The sequence below is a fragment of the Odocoileus virginianus genome, chromosome 8 (assembly GCF_023699985.2).
Source record: "Odocoileus virginianus isolate 20LAN1187 ecotype Illinois chromosome 8, Ovbor_1.2, whole genome shotgun sequence".
Lineage (NCBI taxonomy): Eukaryota > Metazoa > Chordata > Mammalia > Artiodactyla > Cervidae > Odocoileus > Odocoileus virginianus.
This window is the reverse complement of record NC_069681.1, coordinates 74711892-74719625: the sequence shown is the minus strand read 5'-3', so window position 1 is coordinate 74719625 and position 7734 is coordinate 74711892. Positions and strand designations below refer to the sequence as shown.

The 7734-nt window shown below is 41.5% G+C and overlaps 1 pseudogene; it reads right to left on the bottom strand.

The window, feature by feature from the left end:
* Positions 1 to 1856: 1856 nt before the first annotated feature.
* On the bottom strand, positions 1857 to 2400 carry LOC139036259 (eukaryotic translation initiation factor 1 pseudogene; annotated as a pseudogene).
* Positions 2401 to 7734: the final 5334 nt, after the last annotated feature.

The window sequence follows — 7734 nt, the reverse complement described above, 5'->3', positions numbered from 1 at the left end:
GGAAGGCTTGGCAAAACACAGATGGCTGGACCCCACCCCGAAGCTTCTGGTCCAGTAGGTCTAAGGTGGGAGCTGAGATTCTGCATGTTTAATAAGTTCTCAGGTGAAACCGAGGTTGCTCATCTAGGGACCACATTGCCGGTGAGTCCACACGAGGAGACCTCCCACAATGGGAGGAAGACGGGTGGAGAGTGGATCTGAGAAGACAGACAGCGTGTTGAACGTAAAGGTGTTGCCGGACGTCATGCTAGGTCTGCCAGCTTTGAGGCCTCCATTTTCTCTCCTATGAAGCGAGCAAGGTCTGTGGCCTCCCTTCCAGCGCATTCTGTGACGCCTACCCTGGACACCGGGCTGCAGAATCTAATGCCCTGTTCTCCGGGTGACCACAGAAGCTTTGTTACAGGTGAAGTGGTTCCTCTCACTGTGGACCATCCAGTGGTGGAGAGGAGTTTGCTGAGTGTGGGGTGAGTTGTCTAGGGGAGTCTTACATATGTTTTCTCATTGTTTTTCCTGTTGGATGTGACACTGTTTGGAAAAGGACATAAACATTTTAACTTTTCCACGTTATTTCCTTATAGAGGAAAAGAGTTGTTTACCCCATCAGATAAACTATCTTCCAAAGTCAGGAGGCCCCATTTGTTTTGTGTAAAATCAGGCATCATGGTGATCGTTTTAAATCTATCAGGAGAATGCACAAAGTGAGCAAAAGTCCATTTGGTTTATACTGATTTTGCCTTTGAAATCACTGTTGGCTGTTTTGCTTGCAAAATACCTTTTTCAAGAGCTCATTTGTTGAAACCAAAAGACACTGATTGTCCCCCTGGTCATTGATGGTCCTGCATGCGTGAGACACGTATGTGCTCCGAAGGTTTACACGTCTCCTCGAGGGTGTTTGAGTCCAGGATGTTTGCAGTCAGACAGATGATAGACAGGCATGGCTGGAAGGGGCTGGAACATTCCCATCTGTCCCTCATTCCCCCTTTTGTCTTCATTTGATTTTTCAAAAGACATTTCTTAAATTTTTATGCAATGGCTGGTTAAAAATAGACTGCTCTTCAGCAGTTAAAAACTGCCACGACCAGGAATCTTCAAACAGCTTTTGAACAATCATTTTGTTTTCTCTTCAGGGTATCTCTGACCCAGAAGTTTAAGTCATTCTGAAATCACCGAGTCACGTATTGATTCACTCATTTGCGTGTGGCTAAGAACCCAATCCGTTTGTAAGTCCTGGGGGAAGATGGCAGTTGGGAAGCTTGTGTCCCAATTCTGACAAATCAAAGTTTCGGGTTTCCTCAGGGTAGATTTTTCACTGGGACCTTTCAGAGACATGGCCCAGGTCTGTCTCTACTGACCCATATCATTCATTTAGCAAATTGTATTGAGCACCTCCAGGGTCTGGAAGGCTGAGCTGTTTGGGCTCTTCGTGAAAGACACAGATGTGTGTGAGGTACTAATATAAGGTGAGGCGTTCTCTCACTGGACTTGAAGTTTCCTGAAGACAGGGACTGAGTTGCTCATTTTATGATTATATCCCCAGTTGCCTAGCACATACTGAGTGCTCAAGAAATATTTGCTGACTGGGTGCAGTAATAGAAAAATAAACCAAGAGCTGTGGAAGCACAGAGAAGGTACTGCTTAGGAGTCCAGGACAAATCCTAGCTCATCAGGAAAAGGGAGCAGGGAACCCTCACCTCTGCCTTCCTAGGAGGCCAGTGAGCAGCCACACACTATTTTTTTTTTTTTTCAGACAGCATGGCTCTTTTCAGTTTATTGCATGAAGGAGTTACACTAGTCCAAGTTAAAAGCAGACCCCAAATGGTTACATTATACAAGCTGTGAGGTTTTTAAACTTGTGACAAGGGACAGAAGGGAAATTCTACTCATTGCAAGGAAATCCTCACTTAAGCTTCAGTGAGCCAAAAGCACTTAAAACCCATGAACCTTCAGCTGGTCGTCCTTAGCCAGTCCAATCTCTACCAGGAACTGGCATATGTTCTTGCGTTGGTCACCCTATAGCTGAATTACTTCTCCATATTCTGGATGCTCAATTACAGTACCATTGCAGGCAAATTTCTTCTTAAACGCCTTCACTAGTTTCTTTTTATCGTAATCATCAGCGATCCCTTGGACAGTAGTAAGGGTCTTCCTGCCGTTTCTCTGTTGAATTCTTATATGGATATAATCCTCAGTGCCAGCAGGAAGCAGATCATCACCCTTACTTGCATCAGCAAAGGGGTCGAAAGAGTGGAGGTTCTGGATAGCGGACATACGATACGATTCCTTTTCCTCGGTGGAAACGGCCTGCGGAAGGCGGCGGCGGGAGAAGGCGGGCAGGGGGGACGGAGCGTCGGGAAGCGAGGGGGCTCAAGGGGGAGGTTGCCGAGTCCTCGGCGGTGGCTCAGTGACTGGGGCCCACACACTATCTTTAAAGGTGCTATTTGTTTTTATTTATCCGTGAGTCTGTTTGTGTTTTGTTATACACATTTGTTTGTATTATTTTTCAGATTCCATATATAAGTAATATCATATACTGGTTGTCTTTCTCTGACTGTTTCACAGAGCGTAATATTCTCTAGGTCCATCCACATTGGTCCAAATGGCAGAATTTCATTCTTTTAATGGCTGAGTAATATTCCATTATGTATATATGTGTGCGTGTATATATACACACACTGAATATTCTATATCAGTTGTATGTTGATGGACACTTGAGTTGCTTCCACATCTTGGTTGTTGTAAATAAAATAATGCTGCTGTGAACATTGGGGTGTATGTATCTTTTCAAATTAGTGTTTTCATTTTCTTGGATATAAACCCAGTAGTGGAATTGCTTGATCATCTGGTAGTTCTGTTTTTAGTTTCCTGAAGAACCTCCATACTGTTTTCCATAGTGACGGCACCAATTTACATTCCCACCAACAGTATAAAAGGGTTCCTTTTTCTTCACATCCTCACCAATGTTTGTTGTTTGTGACAATAGCCATGCTGACAGGAGTAAGGTGGTATCTGTCATTTTGATTTTCATTTCTCTGATGATTAGCAATGCTGAGCCTCTTTTCATGCACCCGTTGGCCGTCTGTATGTCTTCTTTGGACAAATGTCTGTTCAGGTCTTCTGCCCATTTTTTGATTGGGTTGTTTGGTTTTTCATTATTGAGTTACTGTAGGAGCTGCTTATTTTAGATGTTAACCCCATATTGGTCATTTCATTTGCAAATGTTTTCTCCCATTCCCATGGCTATCTTTTCTGTTTTCTTCATGGTTTCCTTTGCTGTGTAAAAGCTTTTAAGTTTAATTCAGTCCATTTGTTTATTTTTGCTTTTATTTCTTTTGCCTTAGGAGACAGATCCAAAAAATTATTACTACAATTTATGTCAAACAGTGTTTTGCTTATGTCCTTTTCTAGGAGTTTTATGGCTTCAAGCCTTACATTTATGTCTTTAATCCATTTTGAGTTTATTTTTGTATATGGTGTGAGGAAATGATCTAATCTCATTCTTTTACACATAGCTGTCCAGTTTTCCCAGCACCACTTATTGAAGAGACTGTCTTGTCTCCATTGCGAATTCTTGCCTCCTTTGTTGGAGATTAATTGACTATTGACTGTATTTGTGTGAGTTTATTTCTGGTCTCTCTAGTTTGTTTCATTGATGTATGTGTCTGTTTTTGTGGAATCTAAAAATAAAGCAAACGATATATATAGCAAAACAAAAACAGACTCACAGATATAGAAAACAAGCTAGTGGTTACCAATGGGGAGAGGGAGGTGGGAGGGGCAGGATGGGGTATGGCATTAAGAGATAAAAACTGCTGTGGATAAACTAGATAAACAACAGAATCTACTGCAGAGCACAGAGAATTACAGCCGTTACTTTGTAATAACTTTTAATGTAGTGTGAGCTCTACAAATACAGAATCATTATATTGTACACCTAAAATTAATTATTGTAAGTCAACTATAATTTCTTTAAAAAAAAGGTTCTATTTGTTTTGACAAACAAGAGACAAAACAAGCAACTTTATGAGATATAAGTTAAATTCCATACAATTCACCCATTTCAAGTGTGCAGGTCAATGGTTTTTTTTTTTAATAGCATATCTGATTTGTGCAGTCATTACCATAATCAATTTTTGAACATGTTGGTCACCCTCTGTGCCCATTAAAGCCAGTCCCACTTCCCCCCAGTCTTCTCTTTCCCATCCTAGCAAAAAGAAGCCATCAATTAATTCCCTTTCTTCTTCTATAGGTTTATCTGGGCATTTCAAATAAATGACATTATACAATAGGTGGGCTTTTGAGACTGGCTTTTTGTCCAAAACAGTGTTTTCAAGGTTTATCCAAGTAGTACCATGTATCAGTACTTCAGCCCTTTTTATTGCTGGGTAATATTCCATTGTGTGGATATACATTTATCCTTTCTTCAGTTGATGGCTATTTGGGCTGTTTCCACTTTTTAGCTCTTAATGCTGCTATGAACATTCATGTACAAGATGTTTTGTAGATATAAGCGTTCCTTTGTCTTGGGTGTACACATGCCTAGAATTGGAATTGCTCAGTTGTTGGATAACTGTACATATAACAATTTGAGAAACTGTCAATCTGTTTTCCAAAGAGGCTATACTGTTTTATGTTCTCAGTAGCAGTGTATGAGCATTCCACTTTCTCCACATCCTCCCTAAGACATCACTGTCTTTTTTTTTTTTAGTTTTTCTTTTCCATTTATTTTTGTTAGTTGGAGGTTAATTACTTTACAATATTGTAGTGGTTTTTGCCATACATTGACATGAATCAGCCATGGATTTACATGTATTCCCCATCCCGATCCCCCCTCCCACCTCCCTCTCCACCTGATCCCTCTGGGTCTTCCCAGTGCACCAGCCCCGAGCACTTGTCTCATGCATCCAACCTGGGCTGGTGATCTGTTTCACCCTTGATAATATACATGTTTCGATGCTGTTCTCTCTGAACATCCCACCCTCACCTTCTCCCACAGAGTCCAAAAGTCTGTTCTGTACATCTGTGTCTCTTTTTCTGTTTTGCATATGGGGTTATCGTTACCATCTTTCTAAATTCCATATATATGTGTTAGTATACTGTATTGGTGTTTATCTTTCTGGCTTACTTTGCTCTGTATAATGGGCTCCAGTTTCATCCATCTCATTAGAACTGATTCAAATGAATTCTTTTTAATGGTTGAGTGTGTATTCCATGTGTATATGTACCACAGCTTCCTTATCCATTCGTCTGCTGATGGGCATCTAGGTTGCTTTCATGTCCTGGCAATTATAAACAGTGCTGCGATGAACATTGGGGTGCATGTGTCTCTTTCAGATCTGGTTTCCTCGGTGTGTATAACCAGAAGTGGGATTGCTGGGTCATATGGCAGTTCTATTTCCAGTTTTTTAAGAAATCTCCACACTGTTCTCCATAGCGGCTATACTAGTTTGCAGTCCCACCAACAGTGTAAGAGGGTTCCCTTTTCCACACCCTCTCCAGCATTTATTGCTTGTAGACTTTTGGATAGTAGCCATCCTGACTGGCGTGTAATGGTACCTCATTGTGGTTTTGATTTGCATTTCTCTGATAATGAGTGATGTTGAGCATCTTTTCATGTGTTTGTTAGCAATCTGTATGTCTTCTTTGGAGAAATGTCTGTTTAGTTCTTTGGCCCATTTTTTGGTTGGGTCATTTATTTTTCTGGAATTGAGCTGCAGGAGTTGCTTGTATATTTTTGAGATTAATCCTTTGTTGCTTCGTTTGCTATTATTCACTGTCTTTTCTATTTCAGCTATCCTAGTGGATGTGAAACGATATCTTATTATGGTTTTGATTTGCATTTCCCTAATGACTAATGATTTTGAGCATCTTTTGTTGCTCACCTGCCATTTGTGTATCTTCTTTGGAGAAATTTCCAATCATACTTTTTACCCATTTTAAATAAAATTCTTTTTACTATTGAGTTATAAGATTTCTGGATTCATGGGATATGTGATTTGCAAGTATTTTCTCCTATCATGCATGTTGTATTTCTGCTTTCTTGATGTCCTTTTGAATGACAAAAGTTTTAAAATTTTGATGAAGTCCAATTTATTGTTTTGTTGTTGCACTTTGGATGTTATTACTAAGAAGTTTTGCCCAACTCAGCTCCATAAAGTATTACTCTTATGTTCCCTTCTAAGAGTTTTATAGTTTTAGCTCTTACACTTTGATCTCTGATACATTTGGAGTCAATTTTTGTGTGCAATATAACAGACAGGTCCATCTTCATTCTTTTGCATGCGAATGTCCTAGCACCATTTGTTGAAAATAATATTCTTTCTGTGTTGAACCCTCTTGGCATGGAATATATTTTTAGGTATCATCCTACATTTTCACTCAATGTTACCCCAATTCCTTTAAGCATCTGTTTATTTTCAATCCTTTCTGGCCCCATAGCTCGGCATCATGGCCAGACCCTCCCACAGGTGATCCTCTGTAACATGTACACTAGTGTATCTATAACCCAAAGAGAAGCCACTCTCTAATCTCCATGTATGTTAGTCAGGGTGGACCACACAGTGTAACCAGCATCCCCCTGCATCTCAGTGGCCCAGCACGATACATGTTTCCTTCTCTCTCTCAGCACAGCCAGTATGAGTTGGTTGGGGAGGAGGCGTCCACACAGTCACTCAGGACCCAGGCTCTTTCCAGCTTATGCCTCTGTGCCCCTGTGACCTCTTAATCCTTTTCCAGGTCAGAGGAGCTCATGGGAATTTTTAAAGGGCTAGGCCTGGAAGTGGCACACATCACTCCTGTCCACTTGCCATTCCCCAAAACTCAGCCACATCACCCAAGGGGCTGCAAGGGAAACTGAGAAATCAGACTTACTGTTTGCTGGGAGGAAAAGGAGACAGACTTTGGTGAACACACACACAGCAGTCTCTGCCGCACCATCAGTTTTAAGAACTGTGTGTGCCTGTGTGTTTACTTCTAACTTCTGCTCAGAACCCTTCACTTCTACCCTCCTTCTTCCACATTCCTTGATAGAGGAATGCCTCTCGTCTCTGGAGGCTCATGCTCAAGTCTGTGAGCCCACTGGAGGGAAGTTGCCTGATTGAGGAAAGACAAAGGTCTCTGTAAGCGGAAGTAGGGAGCAAAAATGATGGAGCAGCAGTGGGACCTGCGAATGAAGAGAGTGGAAGCTGATTTCCTAAAACATGAGCTAGAGGAGGCCTGAAGCTTATGTGAAGGCAGAGCCTTGGGCACTGGGCGTGCTAAGATTACATTCTGCCTTTTTGAACTTGTCTCTCGCGAATGTCCATTGATAGAATGTCATAAACTGAGGAACTGCGAACAAATGTAGCATGATTTCGCTACTTCAGAGAGAACTCCTGGGAGTTAAATTTTATAGCCCTCTGATCAAACTGTCCTTTTGTCTTAATCCTGTGAATCACAGCTTTTCCCTTATCTCGATTGTATTCTTCTGCTGAAACTCAAAACCTTTCTGTGACTTTGCCATTAATGGGAATGGAGAAGAGGCAGTCACACTGCTCCGAAGGGAGTTGTTTAAAGAATGAAGGGAATTTAGGTCTCTCCTAAGCCATCTGCTGTCCACAATATGAGTCCCAACCTCTTTGACTTTGGAATGGTTCCAGGTTCCCTGCCACTCACTCTAAATTGGGTCCCTAAACTGAACCGGTGCCCTTGGAGACATTTTTGTGCCTCTGTAAAGGCTGACACTGCTACAACTCTCCA